Below are 25,937 nucleotides of genomic sequence, written 5' to 3'. Positions count from 1 at the left end.
GGAACGCTGGCTGCGCGTGTCATAATAGGCTCTGAGCCTTTATATACCTGCGCACAGCAGCAGCCACCTTCAGTCTGCTGCTGGACAGCCAGCAGCAGCAGCAGCAGGAGAGGTAATTAATCAGCAACCCTCCTGCTAAGGGTAGACAGCTGCTCGTTCCACCCCCCCCCCCGCCTTAATTGGTTCTCCTCCCTTCCAACGGTGTTGAGGCGGGTGGGAACAGCCGGGGGTTGAGGGTACTGTGCTAAAAGAGGTGGAGTTATGCAGATCTAAAACGCGTGGATTGCAGCAGCAGCAAGCCGAAAAGTGCAGGCATGTGAGGGATCTAGAGGTTGACAGCATGTCTTCTTAACGGGAGTCCAGGTGGCCATCTCCACAAATGGACTTTTCAGAATCCTTGGGTGGCACCGTAGTCGGAAACCAATTCTGGTTATCGCTTCTCGGCCTTTTGGCTAAGATCAAGTGTAGTATCTGTTCTTATCAGTTTAATATCTGATACGTCCCCTATCTGGGGACCATATATTAAATGGATTTTTAGAACAGGGAGATGGAAAAAGAGCTTGCTCTGTCCACTCCACGCATTGACCTGGTATTGCAGTATCTCCAGAACCGGTGCACCCCTTCTTTAATGCAGTTTCTAAAATCAGAAAGAATTGAATTCAATGCTTTTTGTTCATTTTGCTTGTTTGTCGGATTTTGGGATGGACTCTTTGGCTTTGCTTTTCTTCTCCTCATTGGATTTTTCATGTTAAAAGTTGCAGAAGCCAGATGACAAGCTCATTTTGGTTCAACTTCAGCAACTGTGCATTGCATTGCCATGTAATGTAATGTAATGCAATGCTATCTATCTAGCTCTCCCTCTATACTTCCTTTTGGATAAACAGACATATTAGGCAAGCATTTTGGAGCTTTCACCTAAATAACTACAGGTGGTGAGATAAGCTGCACAATATAATTGACCTTTCAGTATATTGTTGCACACACACCATCTATTTAGCAAATGCCCTTGTTATCAACAGCAGCCTTTTAAACTCACCTGAGCTAACAGGTATGTGAGCTGGTTACTCTGCTGCGCTTAAAATTTCTTTTTTGGTTTGCTACAATGCCTTTTCTGAAACGTTGTCTCCCTCTGCTGGAACACTGACTTCTTTCATTTAATGCCTGCAGACTATAAAAGAGAAACCAACCCAAAAAGTTTGGTTGATTAGTCTGTGGCATTCTTTTAAACTGTTGCTTATGGCGGTCTCTGTGAGCTTCTCAGTGACATTCAGCCATCCAGGTATCCCGCCTGCAGTAGATGGAATGTGGCAATGGAACGCTGGCTGCGCGTGTCATAATAGGCTCTGAGCCTTTATATACCTGTGCACAGCAGCAGCCACCTTCAGTCTGCTGCTGGACAGCCAGCAGCAGCAGCAGCAGGAGAGGTAATTAATCAGCAACCCTCCTGCTAAGGGTAGACAGCTGCTCGTTCCACCCCCCCCCCGCCTTAATTGGTTCTCCTCCCTTCCAACGGTGTTGAGGCGGGTGGGAACAGCTGGGGGTTGAGGGTACTGTGCTAAAAGAGGTGGAGTTATGCAGATCTAAAACGCGTGGATTGCAGCAGCAGCAAGCCGAAAAGTGCAGGCATGTGAGGGATCTAGAGGTTGACAGCATGTCTTCTTAACGGGAGTCCAGGTGGCCATCTCCACAAATGGACTTTTCAGAATCCTTGGGTGGCACCGTAGTCGGAAACCAATTCTGGTTATCGCTTCTCGGCCTTTTGGCTAAGATCAAGTATAGTATCTGTTCTTATCAGTTTAATATCTGATACGTCCCCTATCTGGGGACCATATATTAAATGGATTTTTAGAACAGGGAGATGGAAAAAGAGCTTGCTCTGTCCACTCCACGCATTGACCTGGTACTGCAGTATCTCCAGGACCGGTGCACCCCTTCTTTAATGCAGTTTCTAAAATCAGAAAGAATTGAATTCAATGCTTTTTGTTCATTTTGCTTGTTTGTCGGATTTTGGGATGGACTCTTTGGCTTTGCTTTTCTTCTCCTCATTGGATTTTTCATGTTAAAAGTTGCAGAAGCCAGATGACAAGCTCATTTTGGTTCAACTTCAGCAACTGTGCATTGCATTGCCATGTAATGTAATGTAATGCAATGCTATCTATCTAGCTCTCCCTCTATACTTCCTTTTGGATAAACAGACATATTAGGCAAGCATTTTGGAGCTTTCACCTAAATAACTACAGGTGGTGAGATAAGCTGCACAATATAATTGACCTTTCAGTATATTGTTGCACACACACCATCTATTTAGCAAATGCCCTTGTTATCAACAGCAGCCTTTTAAACTCACCTGAGCTAACAGGTATATGAGCTGGTTACTCTGCTACGCTTAAAATTTCTTTTTTGGTTTGCTACAATGCCTTTTCTGAAACGTTGTCTCCCTCTGCTGGAACACTGACTTCTTTCATTTAATGCCTGCAGACTATAAAAGAGAAACCAACCCAAAAAGTTTGGTTGATTAGTCTGTGGCATTCTTTTAAACTGTTGCTTATGGCGGTCTCTGTGAGCTTCTCAGTGACATTCAGCCATCCAGGTATCCCGCCTGCAGTAGACGGAATGTGGCAATGGAACGCTGGCTGCGCGTGTCATAATAGGCTCTGAGCCTTTATATACCTGCGCACAGCAGCAGCCACCTTCAGTCTGCTGCTGGACAGCCAGCAGCAGCAGCAGCAGGAGAGGTAATTAATCAGCAACCCTCCTGCTAAGGGTAGACAGCTGCTCGTTCCACCCCCCCCCCCCGCCTTAATTGGTTCTCCTCCCTTCCAACGGTGTTGAGGCGGGTGGGAACAGCCGGGGGTTGAGGGTACTGTGCTAAAAGAGGTGGAGTTATGCAGATCTAAAACGCGTGGATTGCAGCAGCAGCAAGCCGAAAAGTGCAGGCATGTGAGGGATCTAGAGGTTGACAGCATGTCTTCTTAACGGGAGTCCAGGTGGCCATCTCCACAAATGGACTTTTCAGAATCCTTGGGTGGCACCGTAGTCGGAAACCAATTCTGGTTATCGCTTCTCGGCCTTTTGGCTAAGATCAAGTGTAGTATCTGTTCTTATCAGTTTAATATCTGATACGTCCCCTATCTGGGGACCATATATTAAATGGATTTTTAGAACAGGGAGATGGAAAAAGAGCTTGCTCTGTCCACTCCACGCATTGACCTGGTATTGCAGTATCTCCAGGACCGGTGCACCCCTTCTTTAATGCAGTTTCTAAAATCAGAAAGAATTGAATTCAATGCTTTTTGTTCATTTTGCTTGTTTGTCGGATTTTGGGATGGACTCTTTGGCTTTGCTTTTCTTCTCCTCATTGGATTTTTCATGTTAAAAGTTGCAGAAGCCAGATGACAAGCTCATTTTGGTTCAACTTCAGCAACTGTGCATTGCATTGCCATGTAATGTAATGTAATGCAATGCTATCTATCTAGCTCTCCCTCTATACTTCCTTTTGGATAAACAGACATATTAGGCAAGCATTTTGGAGCTTTCACCTAAATAACTACAGGTGGTGAGATAAGCTGCACAATATAATTGACCTTTCAGTATATTGTTGCACACACACCATCTATTTAGCAAATGCCCTTGTTATCAACAGCAGCCTTTTAAACTCACCTGAGCTAACAGGTATGTGAGCTGGTTACTCTGCTGCGCTTAAAATTTCTTTTTTGGTTTGCTACAATGCCTTTTCTGAAACGTTGTCTCCCTCTGCTGGAACACTGACTTCTTTCATTTAATGCCTGCAGACTATAAAAGAGAAACCAACCCAAAAAGTTTGGTTGATTAGTCTGTGGCATTCTTTTAAACTGTTGCTTATGGCGGTCTCTGTGAGCTTCTCAGTGACATTCAGCCATCCAGGTATCCCGCCTGCAGTAGACGGAATGTGGCAATGGAACGCTGGCTGCGCGTGTCATAATAGGCTCTGAGCCTTTATATACCTGCGCACAGCAGCAGCCACCTTCAGTCTGCTGCTGGACAGCCAGCAGCAGCAGCAGCAGGAGAGGTAATTAATCAGCAACCCTCCTGCTAAGGGTAGACAGCTGCTCGTTCCACCCCCCCCCCCGCCTTAATTGGTTCTCCTCCCTTCCAACGGTGTTGAGGCGGGTGGGAACAGCCGGGGGTTGAGGGTACTGTGCTAAAAGAGGTGGAGTTATGCAGATCTAAAACGCGTGGATTGCAGCAGCAGCAAGCCGAAAAGTGCAGGCATGTGAGGGATCTAGAGGTTGACAGCATGTCTTCTTAACGGGAGTCCAGGTGGCCATCTCCACAAATGGACTTTTCAGAATCCTTGGGTGGCACCGTAGTCGGAAACCAATTCTGGTTATCGCTTCTCGGCCTTTTGGCTAAGATCAAGTGTAGTATCTGTTCTTATCAGTTTAATATCTGATACGTCCCCTATCTGGGGACCATATATTAAATGGATTTTTAGAACAGGGAGATGGAAAAAGAGCTTGCTCTGTCCACTCCACGCATTGACCTGGTATTGCAGTATCTCCAGGACCGGTGCACCCCTTCTTTAATGCAGTTTCTAAAATCAGAAAGAATTGAATTCAATGCTTTTTGTTCATTTTGCTTGTTTGTCGGATTTTGGGATGGACTCTTTGGCTTTGCTTTTCTTCTCCTCATTGGATTTTTCATGTTAAAAGTTGCAGAAGCCAGATGACAAGCTCATTTTGGTTCAACTTCAGCAACTGTGCATTTCATTGCCATGTAATGTAATGTAATGCAATGCTATCTATCTAGCTCTCCCTCTATACTTCCTTTTGGATAAACAGACATATTAGGCAAGCATTTTGGAGCTTTCACCTAAATAACTACAGGTGGTGAGATAAGCTGCACAATATAATTGACCTTTCAGTATATTGTTGCACACACACCATCTATTTAGCAAATGCCCTTGTTATCAACAGCAGCCTTTTAAACTCACCTGAGCTAACAGGTATGTGAGCTGGTTACTCTGCTGCGCTTAAAATTTCTTTTTTGGTTTGCTACAATGCCTTTTCTGAAACGTTGTCTCCCTCTGCTGGAACACTGACTTCTTTCATTTAATGCCTGCAGACTATAAAAGAGAAACCAACCCAAAAAGTTTGGTTGATTAGTCTGTGGCATTCTTTTAAACTGTTGCTTATGGCGGTCTCTGTGAACTTCTCAGTGACATTCAGCCATCCAGGTATCCCGCCTGCAGTAGACGGAATGTGGCAATGGAACGCTGGCTGCGCGTGTCATAATAGGCTCTGAGCCTTTATATACCTGCGCACAGCAGCAGCCACCTTCAGTCTGCTGCTGGACAGCCAGCAGCAGCAGCAGCAGGAGAGGTAATTAATCAGCAACCCTCCTGCTAAGGGTAGACAGCTGCTCGTTCCACCCCCCCCCCCGCCTTAATTGGTTCTCCTCCCTTCCAACGGTGTTGAGGCGGGTGGGAACAGCTGGGGGTTGAGGGTACTGTGCTAAAAGAGGTGGAGTTATGCAGATCTAAAACGCGTGGATTGCAGCAGCAGCAAGCCGAAAAGTGCAGGCATGTGAGGGATCTAGAGGTTGACAGCATGTCTTCTTAACGGGAGTCCAGGTGGCCATCTCCACAAATGGACTTTTCAGAATCCTTGGGTGGCACCGTAGTCGGAAACCAATTCTGGTTATCGCTTCTCGGCCTTTTGGCTAAGATCAAGTGTAGTATCTGTTCTTATCAGTTTAATATCTGATACGTCCCCTATCTGGGGACCATATATTAAATGGATTTTTAGAACAGGGAGATGGAAAAAGAGCTTGCTCTGTCCACTCCACGCATTGACCTGGTATTGCAGTATCTCCAGGACCGGTGCACCCCTTCTTTAATGCAGTTTCTAAAATCAGAAAGAATTGAATTCAATGCTTTTTGGTCATTTTGCTTGTTTGTCGGATTTTGGGATGGACTCTTTGGCTTTGCTTTTCTTCTCCTCATTGGATTTTTCATGTTAAAAGTTGCAGAAGCCAGATGACAAGCTCATTTTGGTTCAACTTCAGCAACTGTGCATTTCATTGCCATGTAATGTAATGTAATGCAATGCTATCTATCTAGCTCTCCCTCTATACTTCCTTTTGGATAAACAGACATATTAGGCAAGCATTTTGGAGCTTTCACCTAAATAACTACAGGTGGTGAGATAAGCTGCACAATATAATTGACCTTTCAGTATATTGTTGCACACACACCATCTATTTAGCAAATGCCCTTGTTATCAACAGCAGCCTTTTAAACTCACCTGAGCTAACAGGTATGTGAGCTGGTTACTCTGCTGCGCTTAAAATTTCTTTTTTGGTTTGCTACAATGCCTTTTCTGAAACGTTGTCTCCCTCTGCTGGAACACTGACTTCTTTCATTTAATGCCTGCAGACTATAAAAGAGAAACCAACCCAAAAAGTTTGGTTGATTAGTCTGTGGCATTCTTTTAAACTGTTGCTTATGGCGGTCTCTGTGAGCTTCTCAGTGACATTCAGCCATCCAGGTATCCCGCCTGCAGTAGACGGAATGTGGCAATGGAACGCTGGCTGCGCGTGTCATAATAGGCTCTGAGCCTTTATATACCTGCGCACAGCAGCAGCCACCTTCAGTCTGCTGCTGGACAGCCAGCAGCAGCAGCAGCAGGAGAGGTAATTAATCAGCAACCCTCCTGCTAAGGGTAGACAGCTGCTCGTTCCACCCCCCCCCCCGCCTTAATTGGTTCTCCTCCCTTCCAACGGTGTTGAGGCGGGTGGGAACAGCCGGGGGTTGAGGGTACTGTGCTAAAAGAGGTGGAGTTATGCAGATCTAAAACGCGTGGATTGCAGCAGCAGCAAGCCGAAAAGTGCAGGCATGTGAGGGATCTAGAGGTTGACAGCATGTCTTCTTAACGGGAGTCCAGGTGGCCATCTCCACAAATGGACTTTTCAGAATCCTTGGGTGGCACCGTAGTCGGAAACCAATTCTGGTTATCGCTTCTCGGCCTTTTGGCTAAGATCAAGTGTAGTATCTGTTCTTATCAGTTTAATATCTGATACGTCCCCTATCTGGGGACCATATATTAAATGGATTTTTAGAACAGGGAGATGGAAAAAGAGCTTGCTCTGTCCACTCCACGCATTGACCTGGTATTGCAGTATCTCCAGGACCGGTGCACCCCTTCTTTAATGCAGTTTCTAAAATCAGAAAGAATTGAATTCAATGCTTTTTGTTCATTTTGCTTGTTTGTCGGATTTTGGGATGGACTCTTTGGCTTTGCTTTTCTTCTCCTCATTGGATTTTTCATGTTAAAAGTTGCAGAAGCCAGATGACAAGCTCATTTTGGTTCAACTTCAGCAACTGTGCATTTCATTGCCATGTAATGTAATGTAATGCAATGCTATCTATCTAGCTCTCCCTCTATACTTCCTTTTGGATAAACAGACATATTAGGCAAGCATTTTGGAGCTTTCACCTAAATAACTACAGGTGGTGAGATAAGCTGCACAATATAATTGACCTTTCAGTATATTGTTGCACACACACCATCTATTTAGCAAATGCCCTTGTTATCAACAGCAGCCTTTTAAACTCACCTGAGCTAACAGGTATGTGAGCTGGTTACTCTGCTGCGCTTAAAATTTCTTTTTTGGTTTGCTACAATGCCTTTTCTGAAACGTTGTCTCCCTCTGCTGGAACACTGACTTCTTTCATTTAATGCCTGCAGACTATAAAAGAGAAACCAACCCAAAAAGTTTGGTTGATTAGTCTGTGGCATTCTTTTAAACTGTTGCTTATGGCGGTCTCTGTGAACTTCTCAGTGACATTCAGCCATCCAGGTATCCCGCCTGCAGTAGACGGAATGTGGCAATGGAACGCTGGCTGCGCGTGTCATAATAGGCTCTGAGCCTTTATATACCTGCGCACAGCAGCAGCCACCTTCAGTCTGCTGCTGGACAGCCAGCAGCAGCAGCAGCAGGAGAGGTAATTAATCAGCAACCCTCCTGCTAAGGGTAGACAGCTGCTCGTTCCACCCCCCCCCCCGCCTTAATTGGTTCTCCTCCCTTCCAACGGTGTTGAGGCGGGTGGGAACAGCTGGGGGTTGAGGGTACTGTGCTAAAAGAGGTGGAGTTATGCAGATCTAAAACGCGTGGATTGCAGCAGCAGCAAGCCGAAAAGTGCAGGCATGTGAGGGATCTAGAGGTTGACAGCATGTCTTCTTAACGGGAGTCCAGGTGGCCATCTCCACAAATGGACTTTTCAGAATCCTTGGGTGGCACCGTAGTCGGAAACCAATTCTGGTTATCGCTTCTCGGCCTTTTGGCTAAGATCAAGTGTAGTATCTGTTCTTATCAGTTTAATATCTGATACGTCCCCTATCTGGGGACCATATATTAAATGGATTTTTAGAACAGGGAGATGGAAAAAGAGCTTGCTCTGTCCACTCCACGCATTGACCTGGTATTGCAGTATCTCCAGGACCGGTGCACCCCTTCTTTAATGCAGTTTCTAAAATCAGAAAGAATTGAATTCAATGCTTTTTGGTCATTTTGCTTGTTTGTCGGATTTTGGGATGGACTCTTTGGCTTTGCTTTTCTTCTCCTCATTGGATTTTTCATGTTAAAAGTTGCAGAAGCCAGATGACAAGCTCATTTTGGTTCAACTTCAGCAACTGTGCATTTCATTGCCATGTAATGTAATGTAATGCAATGCTATCTATCTAGCTCTCCCTCTATACTTCCTTTTGGATAAACAGACATATTAGGCAAGCATTTTGGAGCTTTCACCTAAATAACTACAGGTGGTGAGATAAGCTGCACAATATAATTGACCTTTCAGTATATTGTTGCACACACACCATCTATTTAGCAAATGCCCTTGTTATCAACAGCAGCCTTTTAAACTCACCTGAGCTAACAGGTATGTGAGCTGGTTACTCTGCTGCGCTTAAAATTTCTTTTTTGGTTTGCTACAATGCCTTTTCTGAAACGTTGTCTCCCTCTGCTGGAACACTGACTTCTTTCATTTAATGCCTGCAGACTATAAAAGAGAAACCAACCCAAAAAGTTTGGTTGATTAGTCTGTGGCATTCTTTTAAACTGTTGCTTATGGCGGTCTCTGTGAGCTTCTCAGTGACATTCAGCCATCCAGGTATCCCGCCTGCAGTAGACGGAATGTGGCAATGGAACGCTGGCTGCGCGTGTCATAATAGGCTCTGAGCCTTTATATACCTGCGCACAGCAGCAGCCACCTTCAGTCTGCTGCTGGACAGCCAGCAGCAGCAGCAGCAGGAGAGGTAATTAATCAGCAACCCTCCTGCTAAGGGTAGACAGCTGCTCGTTCCACCCCCCCCCCCGCCTTAATTGGTTCTCCTCCCTTCCAACGGTGTTGAGGCGGGTGGGAACAGCTGGGGGTTGAGGGTACTGTGCTAAAAGAGGTGGAGTTATGCAGATCTAAAACGCGTGGATTGCAGCAGCAGCAAGCCGAAAAGTGCAGGCATGTGAGGGATCTAGAGGTTGACAGCATGTCTTCTTAACGGGAGTCCAGGTGGCCATCTCCACAAATGGACTTTTCAGAATCCTTGGGTGACACCGTAGTCGGAAACCAATTCTGGTTATCGCTTCTCGGCCTTTTGGCTAAGATCAAGTGTAGTATCTGTTCTTATCAGTTTAATATCTGATACGTCCCCTATCTGGGGACCATATATTAAATGGATTTTTAGAACAGGGAGATGGAAAAAGAGCTTGCTGTGTCCAGTCCACGCATTGACCTGGTATTGCAGTATCTCCAGGACCGGTGCACCCCTTCTTTAATGCAGTTTCTAAAATCAGAAAGAATTGAATTCAATGCTTTTTGTTCATTTTGCTTGTTTGTCGGATTTTGGGATGGACTCTTTGGCTTTGCTTTTCTTCTCCTCATTGGATTTTTCATGTTAAAAGTTGCAGAAGCCAGATGACAAGCTCATTTTGGTTCAACTTCAGCAACTCTGCATTGCATTGCCATGTAATGTAATGTAATGCAATGCTATCTATCTAGCTCTCCCTCTATACTTCCTTTTGGATAAACAGACATATTAGGCAAGCATTTTGGAGCTTTCACCTAAATAACTACAGGTGGTGAGATAATCTGCACAATATAATTGACCTTTCAGTATATTGTTGCACACACACCATCTATTTAGCAAATGCCCTTGTTATCAACAGCAGCCTTTTAAACTCACCTGAGCTAACAGGTATGTGAGCTGGTTACTCTGCTGCGCTTAAAATTTCTTTTTTGGTTTGCTACAATGCCTTTTCTGAAACGTTGTCTCCCTCTGCTGGAACACTGACTTCTTTCATTTAATGCCTGCAGACTATAAAAGAGAAACCAACCCAAAAAGTTTGGTTGATTAGTCTGTGGCATTCTTTTAAACTGTTGCTTATGGCGGTCTCTGTGAGCTTCTCAGTGACATTCAGCCATCCAGGTATCCCGCCTGCAGTAGACGGAATGTGGCAATGGAACGCTGGCTGCGCGTGTCATAATAGGCTCTGAGCCTTTATATACCTGCGCACAGCAGCAGCCACCTTCAGTCTGCTGCTGGACAGCCAGCAGCAGCAGCAGCAGGAGAGGTAATTAATCAGCAACCCTCCTGCTAAGGGTAGACAGCTGCTCGTTCCACCCCCCCCCCCGCCTTAATTGGTTCTCCTCCCTTCCAACGGTGTTGAGGCGGGTGGGAACAGCCGGGGGTTGAGGGTACTGTGCTAAAAGAGGTGGAGTTATGCAGATCTATAACGCGTGGATTGCAGCAGCAGCAAGCCGAAAAGTGCAGGCATGTGAGGGATCTAGAGGTTGACAGCATGTCTTCTTAACGGGAGTCCAGGTGGCCATCTCCACAAATGGACTTTTCAGAATCCTTGGGTGGCACCGTAGTCGGAAACCAATTCTGGTTATCGCTTCTCGGCCTTTTGGCTAAGATCAAGTGTAGTATCTGTTCTTATCAGTTTAATATCTGATACGTCCCCTATCTGGGGACCATATATTAAATGGATTTTTAGAACAGGGAGATGGAAAAAGAGCTTGCTCTGTCCACTCCACGCATTGACCTGGTATTGCAGTATCTCCAGGACCGGTGCACCCCTTCTTTAATGCAGTTTCTAAAATCAGAAAGAATTGAATTCAATGCTTTTTGTTCATTTTGCTTGTTTGTCGGATTTTGGGATGGACTCTTTGGCTTTGCTTTTCTTCTCCTCATTGGATTTTTCATGTTAAAAGTTGCAGAAGCCAGATGACAAGCTCATTTTGGTTCAACTTCAGCAACTGTGCATTGCATTGCCATGTAATGTAATGTAATGCAATGCTATCTATCTAGCTCTCCCTCTATACTTCCTTTTGGATAAACAGACATATTAGGCAAGCATTTTGGAGCTTTCACCTAAATAACTACAGGTGGTGAGATAAGCTGCACAATATAATTGACCTTTCAGTATATTGTTGCACACACACCATCTATTTAGCAAATGCCCTTGTTATCAACAGCAGCCTTTTAAACTCACCTGAGCTAACAGGTATGTGAGCTGGTTACTCTGCTGCACTTAAAATTTCTTTTTTGGTTTGCTACAATGCCTTTTCTGAAACGTTGTCTCCCTCTGCTGGAACACTGACTTCTTTCATTTAATGCCTGCAGACTATAAAAGAGAAACCAACCCAAAAAGTTTGGTTGATTAGTCTGTGGCATTCTTTTAAACTGTTGCTTATGGCGGTCTCTGTGAGCTTCTCAGTGACATTCAGCCATCCAGGTATCCCGCCTGCAGTAGACGGAATGTGGCAATGGAACGCTGGCTGCGCGTGTCATAATAGGCTCTGAGCCTTTATATATCTGCGCACAGCAGCAGCCACCTTCAGTCTGCTGCTGGACAGCCAGCAGCAGCAGCAGCAGGAGAGGTACTTAATCAGCAACCCTCCTGCTAAGGGTAGACAGCTGCTCGTTCCACCCCCCCCCCGCCTTAATTGGTTCTCCTCCCTTCCAACGGTGTTGAGGCGGGTGGGAACAGCCGGGGGTTGAGGGTACTGTGCTAAAAGAGGTGGAGTTATGCAGATCTAAAACGCGTGGATTGCAGCAGCAGCAAGCCGAAAAGTGCAGGCATGTGAGGGATCTAGAGGTTGACAGCATGTCTTCTTAACGGGAGTCCAGGTGGCCATCTCCACAAATGGACTTTTCAGAATCCTTGGGTGGCACCGTAGTCGGAAACCAATTCTGGTTATCGCTTCTCGGCCTTTTGGCTAAGATCAAGTGTAGTATCTGTTCTTATCAGTTTAATATCTGATACGTCCCCTATCTGGGGACCATATATTAAATGGATTTTTAGAACAGGGAGATGGAAAAAGAGCTTGCTCTGTCCACTCCACGCATTGACCTGGTATTGCAGTATCTCCAGGACCGGTGCACCCCTTCTTTAATGCAGTTTCTAAAATCAGAAAGAATTGAATTCAATGCTTTTTGTTCATTTTGCTTGTTTGTCGGATTTTGGGATGGACTCTTTGGCTTTGCTTTTCTTCTCCTCATTGGATTTTTCATGTTAAAAGTTGCAGAAGCCAGATGACAAGCTCATTTTGGTTCAACTTCAGCAACTGTGCATTGTATTGCCATGTAATGTAATGTAATGCAATGCTATCTATCTAGCTCTCCCTCTATACTTCCTTTTGGATAAACAGACATATTAGGCAAGCATTTTGGAGCTTTCACCTAAATAACTACAGGTGGTGAGATAAGCTGCACAATATAATTGACCTTTCAGTATATTGTTGCACACACACCATCTATTTAGCAAATGCCCTTGTTATCAACAGCAGCCTTTTAAACTCACCTGAGCTAACAGGTATGTGAGCTGGTTACTCTGCTGCGCTTAAAATTTCTTTTTTGGTTTGCTACAATGCCTTTTCTGAAACGTTGTCTCCCTCTGCTGGAACACTGACTTCTTTCATTTAATGCCTGCAGACTATAAAAGAGAAACCAACCCAAAAAGTTTGGTTGATTAGTCTGTGGCATTCTTTTAAACTGTTGCTTATGGCGGTCTCTGTGAGCTTCTCAGTGACATTCAGCCATCCAGGTATCCCGCCTGCAGTAGACGGAATGTGGCAATGGAACGCTGGCTGCGCGTGTCATAATAGGCTCTGAGCCTTTATATACCTGCGCACAGCAGCAGCCACCTTCAGTCTGCTGCTGGACAGCCAGCAGCAGCAGCAGCAGGAGAGGTAATTAATCAGCAACCCTCCTGCTAAGGGTAGACAGCTGCTCGTTCCACCCCCCCCCCCGCCTTAATTGGTTCTCCTCCCTTCCAACGGTGTTGAGGCGGGTGGGAACAGCCGGGGGTTGAGGGTACTGTGCTAAAAGAGGTGGAGTTATGCAGATCTAAAACGCGTGGATTGCAGCAGCAGCAAGCCGAAAAGTGCAGGCATGTGAGGGATCTAGAGGTTGACAGCATGTCTTCTTAACGGGAGTCCAGGTGGCCATCTCCACAAATGGACTTTTCAGAATCCTTGGGTGGCACCGTAGTCGGAAACCAATTCTGGTTATCGCTTCTCGGCCTTTTGGCTAAGATCAAGTGTAGTATCTGTTCTTATCAGTTTAATATCTGATACGTCCCCTATCTGGGGACCATATATTAAATGGATTTTTAGAACAGGGAGATGGAAAAAGAGCTTGCTCTGTCCACTCCACGCATTGACCTGGTATTGCAGTATCTCCAGGACCGGTGCACCCCTTCTTTAATGCAGTTTCTAAAATCAGAAAGAATTGAATTCAATGCTTTTTGTTCATTTTGCTTGTTTGTCGGATTTTGGGATGGACACTTTGGCTTTGCTTTTCTTCTCCTCATTGGATTTTTCATGTTAAAAGTTGCAGAAGCCAGATGACAAGCTCATTTTGGTTCAACTTCAGCAACTGTGCATTGCATTGCCATGTAATGTAATGTAATGCAATGCTATCTATCTAGCTCTCCCTCTATACTTCCTTTTGGATAAACAGACATATTAGGAAAGCATTTTGGAGCTTTCACCTAAATAACTACAGGTGGTGAGATAAGCTGCACAATATAATTGACCTTTCAGTATATTGTTGCACACACACCATCTATTTAGCAAATGCCCTTGTTATCAACAGCAGCCTTTTAAACTCACCTGAGCTAACAGGTATGTGAGCTGGTTACTCTGCTGCGCTTAAAATTTCTTTTTTGGTTTGCTACAATGCCTTTTCTGAAACGTTGTCTCCCTCTGCTGGAACACTGACTTCTTTCATTTAATGCCTGCAGACTATAAAAGAGAAACCAACCCAAAAAGTTTGGTTGATTAGTCTGTGGCATTCTTTTAAACTGTTGCTTATGGCGGTCTCTGTGAGCTTCTCAGTGACATTCAGCCATCCAGGTATCCCGCCTGCAGTAGACGGAATGTGGCAATGGAACGCTGGCTGCGCGTGTCATAATAGGCTCTGAGCCTTTATATACCTGCGCACAGCAGCAGCCACCTTCAGTCTGCTGCTGGACAGCCAGCAGCAGCAGCAGCAGGAGAGGTAATTAATCAGCAACCCTCCTGCTAAGGGTAGACAGCTGCTCGTTCCACCCCCCCCCCCCGCCTTAATTGGTTCTCCTCCCTTCCAACGGTGTTGAGGCGGGTGGGAACAGCCGGGGGTTGAGGGTACTGTGCTAAAAGAGGTGGAGTTATGCAGATCTAAAACGCGTGGATTGCAGCAGCAGCAAGCCGAAAAGTGCAGGCATGTGAGGGATCTAGAGGTTGACAGCATGTCTTCTTAACGGGAGTCCAGGTGGCCATCTCCACAAATGGACTTTTCAGAATCCTTGGGTGGCACCGTAGTCGGAAACCAATTCTGGTTATCGCTTCTCGGCCTTTTGGCTAAGATCAAGTGTAGTATCTGTTCTTATCAGTTTAATATCTGATACGTCCCCTATCTGGTGACCATATATTAAATGGGTTTTTAGAACAGGGAGATGGAAAAAGAGCTTGCTCTGTCCACTCCACGCATTGACCTGGTATTGCAGTATCTCCAGGACCGGTGCACCCCTTCTTTAATGCAGTTTCTAAAATCAGAAAGAATTGAATTCAATGCTTTTTGTTCATTTTGCTTGTTTGTCGGATTTTGGGATGGACTCTTTGGCTTTGCTTTTCTTCTCCTCATTGGATTTTTCATGTTAAAAGTTGCAGAAGCCAGATGACAAGCTCATTTTGGTTCAACTTCAGCAACTGTGCATTGCATTGCCATGTAATGTAATGTAATGCAATGCTATCTATCTAGCTCTCCCTCTATACTTCCTTTTGGATAAACAGACATATTAGGCAAGCATTTTGGAGCTTTCACCTAAATAACTACAGGTGGTGAGATAAGCTGCACAATATAATTGACCTTTCAGTATATTGTTGCACACACACCATCTATTTAGCAAATGCCCTTGTTATCAACAGCAGCCTTTTAAACTCACCTGAGCTAACAGGTATGTGAGCTGGTTACTCTGCTGCGCTTAAAATTTCTTTTTTGGTTTGCTACAATGCCTTTTCTGAAACGTTGTCTCCCTCTGCTGGAACACTGACTTCTTTCATTTAATGCCTGCAGACTATAAAAGAGAAACCAACCCAAAAAGTTTGGTTGATTAGTCTGTGGCATTCTTTTAAACTGTTGCTTATGGCGGTCTCTGTGAGCTTCTCAGTGACATTCAGCCATCCAGGTATCCCGCCTGCAGTAGACGGAATGTGGCAATGGAACGCTGGCTGCGCGTGTCATAATAGGCTCTGAGCCTTTATATACCTGCGCACAGCAGCAGCCACCTTCAGTCTGCTGCTGGACAGCCAGCAGCAGCAGCAGCAGGAGAGGTAATTAATCAGCAACCCTCCTGCTAAGGGTAGACAGCTGCTCGTTCCACCCCCCCCCCACCCGCCTTAATTGGTTCTCCTCCCTTCCAACGGTGTTGAGGCGGGTGGGAACAGCTGGGGGTTGAGGGTACTGTGCTAAAAGAGGTGGAGTTATGCAGATCTAAAACGCGTGGATTGCAGCAGCAGCAAGCCGAAAAGTGCAGGCATGTGAGGGATCTAGAGGTTGACAGCATGTCTTCTTAACGGGAGTCCAGGTGGCCATCTCCACAAATGGACTTTTCAGAATCCTTGGGTGGCACCGTAGTCGGAAACCAATTCTGGTTATCGCTTCTCGGCCTTTTGGCTAAGATCAAGTGTAGTATCTGTTCTTATCAGTTTAATATCTGATACGTCCCCTATCTGGGGACCATATATTAAATGGATTTTTAGAACAGGGAGATGGAAAAAGAGCTTGCTCTGTCCACTCCACGCATTGACCTGGTATTGCAGTATCTCCAGGACCGGTGCACCCCTTCTTTAATGCAGTTTCTAAAATCAGAAAGAATTGAATTCAATGCTGCTTTTTGTTCATTTTGCTTGTTTGTCGGATTTTGGGATGGACTCTTTGGCTTTGCTTTTCTTCTCCTCATTGGATTTTTCATGTTAAAAGTTGCAGAAGCCAGATGACAAGCTCATTTTGGTTCAACTTCAGCAACTCTGCATTGCATTGCCATGTAATGTAATGTAATGCAATGCTATCTATCTAGCTCTCCCTCTATACTTCCTTTTGGATAAACAGACATATTAGGCAAGCATTTTGGAGCTTTCACCTAAATAACTACAGGTGGTGAGATAAGCTGCACAATATAATTGACCTTTCAGTATATTGTTGCACACACACCATCTATTTAGCAAATGCCCTTGTTATCAACAGCAGCCTTTTAAACTCACCTGAGCTAACAGGTATGTGAGCTGGTTACTCTGCTGCGCTTAAAATTTCTTTTTTGGTTTGCTACAATGCCTTTTCTGAAACGTTGTCTCCCTCTGCTGGAACACTGACTTCTTTCATTTAATGCCTGCAGACTATAAAAGAGAAACCAACCCAAAAAGTTTGGTTGAATAGTCTGTGGCATTCTTTTAAACTGTTGCTTATGGCGGTCTCTGTGAGCTTCTCAGTGACATTCAGCCATCCAGGTATCCCGCCTGCAGTAGACGGAATGTGGCAATGGAACGCTGGCTGCGCGTGTCATAATAGGCTCTGAGCCTTTATATACCTGCGCACAGCAGCAGCCACCTTCAGTCTGCTGCTGGACAGCCAGCAGCAGCAGCAGCAGGAGAGGTAATTAATCAGCAACCCTCCTGCTAAGGGTAGACAGCTGCTCGTTCCACCCCCCCCCCCCGCCTTAATTGGTTCTCCTCCCTTCCAACGGTGTTGAGGCGGGTGGGAACAGCCGGGGATTGAGGGTACTGTGCTAAAAGAGGTGGAGTTATGCAGATCTAAAACGCGTGGATTGCAGCAGCAGCAAGCCGAAAAGTGCAGGCATGTGAGGGATCTAGAGGTTGACAGCATGTCTTCTTAACGGGAGTCCAGGTGGCCATCTCCACAAATGGACTTTTCAGAATCCTTGGGTGGCACCGTAGTCGGAAACCAATTCTGGTTATCGCTTCTCGGCCTTTTGGCTAAGATCAAGTGTAGTATCTGTTCTTATCAGTTTAATATCTGATACGTCCCCTATCTGGGGACCATATATTAAATGGATTTTTAGAACAGGGAGATGGAAAAAGAGCTTGCTCTGTCCACTCCACGCATTGACCTGGTATTGCAGTATCTCCAGGACCGGTGCACCCCTTCTTTAATGCAGTTTCTAAAATCAGAAAGAATTGAATTCAATGCTTTTTGTTCATTTTGCTTGTTTGTCGGATTTTGGGATGGACACTTTGGCTTTGCTTTTCTTCTCCTCATTGGATTTTTCATGTTAAAAGTTGCAGAAGCCAGATGACAAGCTCATTTTGGTTCAACTTCAGCAACTGTGCATTGCATTGCCATGTAATGTAATGTAATGCAATGCTATCTATCTAGCTCTCCCTCTATACTTCCTTTTGGATAAACAGACATATTAGGCAAGCATTTTGGAGCTTTCACCTAAATAACTACAGGTGGTGAGATAAGCTGCACAATATAATTGACCTTTCAGTATATTGTTGCACACACACCATCTATTTAGCAAATGCCCTTGTTATCAACAGCAGCCTTTTAAACTCACCTGAGCTAACAGGTATGTGAGCTGGTTACTCTGCTGCGCTTAAAATTTCTTTTTTGGTTTGCTACAATGCCTTTTCTGAAACGTTGTCTCCCTCTGCTGGAACACTGACTTCTTTAATTTAATGCCTGCAGACTATAAAAGAGAAACCAACCCAAAAAGTTTGGTTGATTAGTCTGTGGCATTCTTTTAAACTGTTGCTTATGGCGGTCTCTGTGAGCTTCTCAGTGACATTCAGCCATCCAGGTATCCCGCCTGCAGTAGACGGAATGTGGCAATGGAACGCTGGCTGCGCGTGTCATAATAGGCTCTGAGCCTTTATATACCTGCGCACAGCAGCAGCCACCTTCAGTCTGCTGCTGGACAGCCAGCAGCAGCAGCAGCAGGAGAGGTAATTAATCAGCAACCCTCCTGCTAAGGGTAGACAGCTGCTCGTTCCACCCCCCCCCCCCCCGCCTTAATTGGTTCTCCTCCCTTCCAACGGTGTTGAGGCGGGTGGGAACAGCCGGGGGTTGAGGGTACTGTGCTAAAAGAGGTGGAGTTATGCAGATCTAAAACGCGTGGATTGCAGCAGCAGCAAGCCGAAAAGTGCAGGCATGTGAGGGATCTAGAGGTTGACAGCATGTCTTCTTAACGGGAGTCCAGGTGGCCATCTCCACAAATGGACTTTTCAGAATCCTTGGGTGGCACCGTAGTCGGAAACCAATTCTGGTTATCGCTTCTCGGCCTTTTGGCTAAGATCAAGTGTAGTATCTGTTCTTATCAGTTTAATATCTGATACGTCCCCTATCTGGGGACCATATATTAAATGGATTTTTAGAACAGGGAGATGGAAAAAGAGCTTGCTCTGTCCACTCCACGCATTGACCTGGTATTGCAGTATCTCCAGGACCGGTGCACCCCTTCTTTAATGCAGTTTCTAAAATCAGAAAGAATTGAATTCAATGCTTTTTGTTCATTTTGCTTGTTTGTCGGATTTTGGGATGGACTCTTTGGCTTTGCTTTTCTTCTCCTCATTGGATTTTTCATGTTAAAAGTTGCAGAAGCCAGATGACAAGCTCATTTTGGTTCAACTTCAGCAACTGTGCATTGCATTGCCATGTAATGTAATGTAATGCAATGCTATCTATCTAGCTCTCCCTCTATACTTCCTTTTGGATAAACAGACATATTAGGCAAGCATTTTGGAGCTTTCACCTAAATAACTACAGGTGGTGAGATAAGCTGCACAATATAATTGACCTTTCAGTATATTGTTGCACACACACCATCTATTTAGCAAATGCCCTTGTTATCAACAGCAGCCTTTTAAACTCACCTGAGCTAACAGGTATGTGAGCTGGTTACTCTGCTGCGCTTAAAATTTCTTTTTTGGTTTGCTACAATGCCTTTTCTGAAACGTTGTCTCCCTCTGCTGGAACACTGACTTCTTTCATTTAATGCCTGCAGACTATAAAAGAGAAACCAACCCAAAAAGTTTGGTTGATTAGTCTGTGGCATTCTTTTAAACTGTTGCTTATGGCGGTCTCTGTGAGCTTCTCAGTGACATTCAGCCATCCAGGTATCCCGCCTGCAGTAGACGGAATGTGGCAATGGAACGCTGGCTGCGCGTGTCATAATAGGCTCTGAGCCTTTATATACCTGCGCACAGCAGCAGCCACCTTCAGTCTGCTGCTGGACAGCCAGCAGCAGCAGCAGCAGGAGAGGTAATTAATCAGCAACCCTCCTGCTAAGGGTAGACAGCTGCTCGTTCCACCCCCCCCCCGCCTTAATTGGTTCTCCTCCCTTCCAACGGTGTTGAGGCGGGTGGGAACAGCCGGGGGTTGAGGGTACTGTGCTAAAAGAGGTGGAGTTATGCAGATCTAAAACGCGTGGATTGCAGCAGCAGCAAGCCGAAAAGTGCAGGCATGTGAGGGATCTAGAGGTTGACAGCATGTCTTCTTAACGGGAGTCCAGGTGGCCATCTCCACAAATGGACTTTTCAGAATCCTTGGGTGGCACCGTAGTCGGAAACCAATTCTGGTTATCGCTTCTCGGCCTTTTGGCTAAGATCAAGTGTAGTATCTGTTCTTATCAGTTTAATATCTGATACGTCCCCTATCTGGGGACCATATATTAAATGGATTTTTAGAACAGGGAGATGGAAAAAGAGCTTGCTCTGTCCACTCCACGCATTGACCTGGTATTGCAGTATCTCCAGGACCGGTGCACCCCTTCTTTAATGCAGTTTCTAAAATCAGAAAGAATTGAATTCAATGCTTTTTGTTCATTTTGCTTGTTTGTCGGATTTTGGGATGGACTCTTTGGCTTTGCTTTTCTTCTCCTCATTGGATTTTTCATGTTAAAAGTTGCAGAAGCCAGATAACAAGCTCATTTTGGTTCAACTTCAGCAACTGTGCATTGCATTGCCATGTAATGTAATGTAATGCAATGCTATCTATCTAGCTCTCCCTCTATACTTCCTTTTGGATAAACAGACATATTAGGCAAGCATTTTGGAGCTTTCACCTAAATAACTACAGGTGGTGAGATAAGCTGCACAATATAATTGACCTTTCAGTATATTGTTGCACACACACCATCTATTTAGCAAATGCCCTTGTTATCAACAGCAGCCTTTTAAACTCACCTGAGCTAACAGGTATGTGAGCTGGTTACTCTGCTGCGCTTAAAATTTCTTTTTTGGTTTGCTACAATGCCTTTTCTGAAACGTTGTCTCCCTCTGCTGGAACACTGACTTCTTTCATTTAATGCCTGCAGACTATAAAAGAGAAACCAACCCAAAAAGTTTGGTTGATTAGTCTGTGGCATTCTTTTAAACTGTTGCTTATGGCGGTCTCTGTGAGCTTCTCAGTGACATTCAGCCATCCAGGTATCCCGCCTGCAGTAGACGGAATGTGGCAATGGAACGCTGGCTGCGCGTGTCATAATAGGCTCTGAGCCTTTATATACCTGCGCACAGCAGCAGCCACCTTCAGTCTGCTGCTGGACAGCCAGCAGCAGCAGCAGCAGGAGAGGTAATTAATCAGCAACCCTCCTGCTAAGGGTAGACAGCTGCTCGTTCCACCCCCCCCCCCGCCTTAATTGGTTCTCCTCCCTTCCAACGGTGTTGAGGCGGGTGGGAACAGCCGGGGGTTGAGGGTACTGTGCTAAAAGAGGTGGAGTTATGCAGATCTAAAACGCGTGGATTGCAGCAGCAGCAAGCCGAAAAGTGCAGGCATGTGAGGGATCTAGAGGTTGACAGCATGTCTTCTTAACGGGAGTCCAGGTGGCCATCTCCACAAATGGACTTTTCAGAATCCTTGGGTGGCACCGTAGTCGGAAACCAATTCTGGTTATCGCTTCTCGGCCTTTTGGCTAAGATCAAGTGTAGTATCTGTTCTTATCAGTTTAATATCTGATACGTCCCCTATCTGGGGACCATATATTAAATGGATTTTTAGAACAGGGAGATGGAAAAAGAGCTTGCTCTGTCCACTCCACGCATTGACCTGGTATTGCAGTATCTCCAGGACCGGTGCACCCCTTCTTTAATGCAGTTTCTAAAATCAGAAAGAATTGAATTCAATGCTTTTTGTTCATTTTGCTTGTTTGTCGGATTTTGGGATGGACTCTTTGGCTTTGCTTTTCTTCTCCTCATTGGATTTTTCATGTTAAAAGTTGCAGAAGCCAGATGATAAGCTCATTTTGGTTCAACTTCAGCAACTGTGCATTGCATTGCCATGTAATGTAATGTAATGCAATGCTATCTATCTAGCTCTCCCTCTATACTTCCTTTTGGATAAACAGACATATTAGGCAAGCATTTTGGAGCTTTCACCTAAATAACTACAGGTGGTGAGATAAGCTGCACAATATAATTGACCTTTCAGTATATTGTTGCACACACACCATCTATTTAGCAAATGCCCTTGTTATCAACAGCAGCCTTTTAAACTCACCTGAGCTAACAGGTATGTGAGCTGGTTACTCTGCTGCGCTTAAAATTTCTTTTTTGGTTTGCTACAATGCCTTTTCTGAAACGTTGTCTCCCTCTGCTGGAACACTGACTTCTTTCATTTAATGCCTGCAGACTATAAAAGAGAAACCAACCCAAAAAGTTTGGTTGATTAGTCTGTGGCATTCTTTTAAACTGTTGCTTATGGCTGTCTCTGTGAGCTTCTCAGTGACATTCAGCCATCCAGGTATCCCGCCTGCAGTAGACGGAATGTGGCAATGGAACGCTGGCTGCGCGTGTCATAATAGGCTCTGAGCCTTTATATACCTGCGCACAGCAGCAGCCACCTTCAGTCTGCTGCTGGACAGCCAGCAGCAGCAGCAGCAGGAGAGGTAATTAATCAGCAACCCTCCTGCTAAGGGTAGACAGCTGCTCGTCCACCCCCCCCCGCCTTAATTGGTTCTCCTCCCTTCCAACGGTGTTGAGGCGGGTGGGAACAGCCGGGGGTTGAGGGTACTGTGCTAAAAGAGGTGGAGTTATGCAGATCTAAAACGCGTGGATTGCAGCAGCAGCAAGCCGAAAAGTGCAGGCATGTGAGGGATCTAGAGGTTGACAGCATGTCTTCTTAACGGGAGTCCAGGTGGCCATCTCCACAAATGGACTTTTCAGAATCCTTGGGTGGCACCGTAGTCGGAAACCAATTCTGGTTATCGCTTCTCGGCCTTTTGGCTAAGATCAAGTGTAGTATCTGTTCTTATCAGTTTAATATCTGATACGTCCCCTATCTGGGGACCATATATTAAATGGATTTTTAGAACAGGGAGATGGAAAAAGAGCTTGCTCTGTCCACTCCACGCATTGACCTGGTATTGCAGTATCTCCAGGACCGGTGCACCCCTTCTTTAATGCAGTTTCTAAAATCAGAAAGAATTGAATTCAATGCTTTTTGTTCATTTTGCTTGTTTGTCGGATTTTGGGATGGACTCTTTGGCTTTGCTTTTCTTCTCCTCATTGGATTTTTCATGTTAAAAGTTGCAGAAGCCAGATGACAAGCTCATTTTGGTTCAACTTCAGCAACTGTGCATTGCATTGCCATGTAATGTAATGTAATGCAATGCTATCTATCTAGCTCTCCCTCTATACTTCCTTTTGGATAAACAAACATATTAGGCAAGCATTTTGGAGCTTTCACCTAAATAACTACAGGTGGTGAGATAAGCTGCACAATATAATTGACCTTTCAGTATATTGTTGCACACACACCATCTATTTAGCAAATGCCCTTGTTATCAACAGCAGCCTTTTAAACTCACCTGAGCTAACAGGTATGTGAGCTGGTTACTCTGCTGCGCTTAAAATTTCTTTTTTGGTTTGCTACAATGCCTTTTCTGAAACGTTGTCTCCCTCTGCTGTAACACTGACTTCTTTCATTTAATGCCTGCAGACTATAAAAGAGAAACCAACCCAAAAAGTTTGGTTGATTAGTCTGTGGCATTCTTTTAAACTGTTGCTTATGGCGGTCTCTGTGAGCTTCTCAGTGACATTCAGCCATCCAGGTATCCCGCCTGCAGTAGACGGAATGTGGCAATGGAACGCTGGCTGCGCGTGTCATAATAGGCTCTGAGCCTTTATATACCTGCGCACAGCAGCAGCCACCTTCAGTCTGCTGCTGGACAGCCAGCAGCAGCAGCAGCAGGAGAGGTAATTAATCAGCAACCCTCCTGCTAAGGGTAGACAGCTGCTCGTTCCCCCCCCCCCCCCGCCTTAATTGGTTCTCCTCCCTTCCAACGGTGTTGAGGCGGGTGGGAACAGCCGGGGGTTGAGGGTACTGTGCTAAAAGAGGTGGAGTTATGCAGATCTAAAACGCGTGGATTGCAGCAGCAGCAAGCCGAAAAGTGCAGGCATGTGAGGGATCTAGAGGTTGACAGCATGTCTTCTTAACGGGAGTCCAGGTGGCCATCTCCACAAATGGACTTTTCAGAATCCTTGGGTGGCACCGTAGTCGGAAACCAATTCTGGTTATCGCTTCTCGGCCTTTTGGCTAAGATCAAGTGTAGTATCTGTTCTTATCAGTTTAATATCTGATACGTCCCCTATCTGGGGACCATATATTAAATGGATTTTTAGAACAGGGAGATGGAAAAAGAGCTTGCTCTGTCCACTCCACGCATTGACCTGGTATTGCAGTATCTCCAGGACCGGTGCACCCCTTCTTTAATGCAGTTTCTAAAATCAGAAAGAATTGAATTCAATGCTTTTTGTTCATTTTGCTTGTTTGTCGGCTTTTGGGATGGACTCTTTGGCTTTGATTTTCTTCTCCTCATTGGATTTTTCATGTTAAAAGTTGCAGAAGCCAGATGACAAGCTCATTTTGGTTCAACTTCAGCAACTGTGCATTGCATTGCCATGTAATGTAATGTAATGCAATGCTATCTATCTAGCTCTCCCTCTATACTTCCTTTTGGATAAACAGACATATTAGGCAAGCATTTTGGAGCTTTCACCTAAATAACTACAGGTGGTGAGATAAGCTGCACAATATAATTGACCTTTCAGTATATTGTTGCACACACACCATCTATTTAGCAAATGCCCTTGTTATCAACAGCAGCCTTTTAAACTCACCTGAGCTAACAGGTATGTGAGCTGGTTACTCTGCTGCGCTTAAAATTTCTTTTTTGGTTTGCTACAATGCCTTTTCTGAAACGTTGTCTCCCTCTGCTGGAACACTGACTTCTTTCATTTAATGCCTGCAGACTATAAAAGAGAAACCAACCCAAAAAGTTTGGTTGATTAGTCTGTGGCATTCTTTTAAACTGTTGCTTATGGCGGTCTCTGTGAGCTTCTCAGTGACATTCAGCCATCCAGGTATCCCGCCTGCAGTAGACGGAATGTGGCAATGGAACGCTGGCTGCGCGTGTCATAATAGGCTCTGAGCCTTTATATACCTGCGCACAGCAGCAGCCACCTTCAGTCTGCTGCTGGACAGCCAGCAGCAGCAGCAGCAGGAGAGGTAATTAATCAGCAACCCTCCTGCTAAGGGTAGACAGCTGCTCGTTCCACCCCCCCCGCCTTAATTGGTTCTCCTCCCTTCCAACGGTGTTGAGGCGGGTGGGAACAGCCGGGGGTTGAGGGTACTGTGCTAAAAGAGGTGGAGTTATGCAGATCTAAAACGCGTGGATTGCAGCAGCAGCAAGCCGAAAAGTGCAGGCATGTGAGGGATCTAGAGGTTGACAGCATGTCTTCTTAACGGGAGTCCAGGTGGCCATCTCCACAAATGGACTTTTCAGAATCCTTGGGTGGCACCGTAGTCGGAAACCAATTCTGGTTATTGCTTCTCGGCCTTTTGGCTAAGATCAAGTGTAGTATCTTTCGAAAAGGCGGTTTTGGATGTTGGCCGCCCTAGTAGATTGATACATTATGCACACTGGGGTTTAGGCGCTTGTTAGTACGCCAGGTGGCTAATATAGTCATCTGGTGGAAAGCATGGCCCCCCAGGATCGACGCCATTGGGCCGGGGAAGATCGAAAGCCCGAAGTGTGAAATGCCCCAGGAGTGGTGACCCTGGGGTGCCTTAACTCACTGGGATTGGGAACCCCACTTGAGCTTATGGCACATTTGCACAAGCACTTCAAATTTTCTTTCTTCGCACACACCCTTATTCCGGGCCTTCTGGCCTTAGGATGGGGAATTTTTCAATTCCCGGTCGAAGGTCCGGGCAGTATTATACTGTGAAACCTTCACTATTTATTTAATTTCTTTGTCACTGTGTGTCCACTTATTCATGTGTGTCACGTCCTACTAGGATTTTGTCGGGATGCGGTTCCCTTACGGGTTCCTCTCTTGGCAGGTCTAGGGGGGGAGTGTGTGGCCATCAGGTTCCGCTCCCCCCTGAACCCCCCTG

The 25,937-nt window shown here is 45.4% G+C and overlaps 19 non-coding genes and 1 pseudogene across 19 annotated transcripts; all 20 read left to right on the top strand.

The window, feature by feature from the left end:
• Positions 1 to 432: 432 nt before the first annotated feature.
• Positions 433 to 623, top strand: LOC141210225 (U2 spliceosomal RNA). The gene has a single exon (XR_012280399.1). It is a non-coding gene; the product is annotated as a U2 spliceosomal RNA (small nuclear RNA).
• Positions 624 to 1,743: 1,120 nt separating this feature from the next.
• LOC141210339 (U2 spliceosomal RNA) lies at positions 1,744 to 1,934 on the top strand. Its single transcript, XR_012280511.1, has one exon. It is a non-coding gene; the product is annotated as a U2 spliceosomal RNA (small nuclear RNA).
• Positions 1,935 to 3,056: 1,122 nt separating this feature from the next.
• Positions 3,057 to 3,247, top strand: LOC141208307 (U2 spliceosomal RNA). Its single transcript, XR_012278540.1, has one exon. It is a non-coding gene; the product is annotated as a U2 spliceosomal RNA (small nuclear RNA).
• Positions 3,248 to 4,368: 1,121 nt separating this feature from the next.
• On the top strand, positions 4,369 to 4,559 carry LOC141208306 (U2 spliceosomal RNA). The gene has a single exon (XR_012278539.1). It is a non-coding gene; the product is annotated as a U2 spliceosomal RNA (small nuclear RNA).
• Positions 4,560 to 5,680: 1,121 nt separating this feature from the next.
• Positions 5,681 to 5,871, top strand: LOC141208304 (U2 spliceosomal RNA). The gene has a single exon (XR_012278537.1). It is a non-coding gene; the product is annotated as a U2 spliceosomal RNA (small nuclear RNA).
• Positions 5,872 to 6,992: 1,121 nt separating this feature from the next.
• LOC141208303 (U2 spliceosomal RNA) lies at positions 6,993 to 7,183 on the top strand. Its single transcript, XR_012278536.1, has one exon. It is a non-coding gene; the product is annotated as a U2 spliceosomal RNA (small nuclear RNA).
• Positions 7,184 to 8,304: 1,121 nt separating this feature from the next.
• LOC141208302 (U2 spliceosomal RNA) lies at positions 8,305 to 8,495 on the top strand. Its single transcript, XR_012278535.1, has one exon. It is a non-coding gene; the product is annotated as a U2 spliceosomal RNA (small nuclear RNA).
• Positions 8,496 to 9,616: 1,121 nt separating this feature from the next.
• Positions 9,617 to 9,807, top strand: LOC141210465 (U2 spliceosomal RNA). The gene has a single exon (XR_012280633.1). It is a non-coding gene; the product is annotated as a U2 spliceosomal RNA (small nuclear RNA).
• A 1,121-nt stretch (positions 9,808 to 10,928) lies between these two features.
• LOC141208301 (U2 spliceosomal RNA) lies at positions 10,929 to 11,119 on the top strand. The gene has a single exon (XR_012278534.1). It is a non-coding gene; the product is annotated as a U2 spliceosomal RNA (small nuclear RNA).
• A 1,120-nt stretch (positions 11,120 to 12,239) lies between these two features.
• LOC141208300 (U2 spliceosomal RNA) lies at positions 12,240 to 12,430 on the top strand. Its single transcript, XR_012278533.1, has one exon. It is a non-coding gene; the product is annotated as a U2 spliceosomal RNA (small nuclear RNA).
• Positions 12,431 to 13,551: 1,121 nt separating this feature from the next.
• On the top strand, positions 13,552 to 13,742 carry LOC141208298 (U2 spliceosomal RNA). The gene has a single exon (XR_012278531.1). It is a non-coding gene; the product is annotated as a U2 spliceosomal RNA (small nuclear RNA).
• A 1,122-nt stretch (positions 13,743 to 14,864) lies between these two features.
• LOC141210430 (U2 spliceosomal RNA) lies at positions 14,865 to 15,055 on the top strand. The gene has a single exon (XR_012280598.1). It is a non-coding gene; the product is annotated as a U2 spliceosomal RNA (small nuclear RNA).
• Positions 15,056 to 16,179: 1,124 nt separating this feature from the next.
• Positions 16,180 to 16,370, top strand: LOC141208297 (U2 spliceosomal RNA). Its single transcript, XR_012278530.1, has one exon. It is a non-coding gene; the product is annotated as a U2 spliceosomal RNA (small nuclear RNA).
• A 1,125-nt stretch (positions 16,371 to 17,495) lies between these two features.
• Positions 17,496 to 17,686, top strand: LOC141208296 (U2 spliceosomal RNA). The gene has a single exon (XR_012278529.1). It is a non-coding gene; the product is annotated as a U2 spliceosomal RNA (small nuclear RNA).
• A 1,124-nt stretch (positions 17,687 to 18,810) lies between these two features.
• On the top strand, positions 18,811 to 19,001 carry LOC141208295 (U2 spliceosomal RNA). Its single transcript, XR_012278528.1, has one exon. It is a non-coding gene; the product is annotated as a U2 spliceosomal RNA (small nuclear RNA).
• A 1,120-nt stretch (positions 19,002 to 20,121) lies between these two features.
• LOC141208294 (U2 spliceosomal RNA) lies at positions 20,122 to 20,312 on the top strand. The gene has a single exon (XR_012278527.1). It is a non-coding gene; the product is annotated as a U2 spliceosomal RNA (small nuclear RNA).
• Positions 20,313 to 21,433: 1,121 nt separating this feature from the next.
• Positions 21,434 to 21,624, top strand: LOC141208292 (U2 spliceosomal RNA). Its single transcript, XR_012278525.1, has one exon. It is a non-coding gene; the product is annotated as a U2 spliceosomal RNA (small nuclear RNA).
• Positions 21,625 to 22,742: 1,118 nt separating this feature from the next.
• LOC141208291 (U2 spliceosomal RNA) lies at positions 22,743 to 22,933 on the top strand. The gene has a single exon (XR_012278524.1). It is a non-coding gene; the product is annotated as a U2 spliceosomal RNA (small nuclear RNA).
• A 1,121-nt stretch (positions 22,934 to 24,054) lies between these two features.
• LOC141208290 (U2 spliceosomal RNA) lies at positions 24,055 to 24,245 on the top strand. The gene has a single exon (XR_012278523.1). It is a non-coding gene; the product is annotated as a U2 spliceosomal RNA (small nuclear RNA).
• Positions 24,246 to 25,363: 1,118 nt separating this feature from the next.
• Positions 25,364 to 25,455, top strand: LOC141210849 (U2 spliceosomal RNA; annotated as a pseudogene).
• The last annotated feature ends 482 nt before the right edge of the window (positions 25,456 to 25,937 follow it).

The sequence above is a fragment of the Phyllobates terribilis genome, unplaced genomic scaffold (assembly GCF_046119375.1).
Source record: "Phyllobates terribilis strain yellow unplaced genomic scaffold, ASM4611937v1 Scaffold_169__1_contigs__length_4117513, whole genome shotgun sequence".
Lineage (NCBI taxonomy): Eukaryota > Metazoa > Chordata > Amphibia > Anura > Dendrobatidae > Phyllobates > Phyllobates terribilis.
Note: the sequence above shows the minus strand (reverse complement) of the source record. Positions and strands in the feature narration are given on the sequence as shown.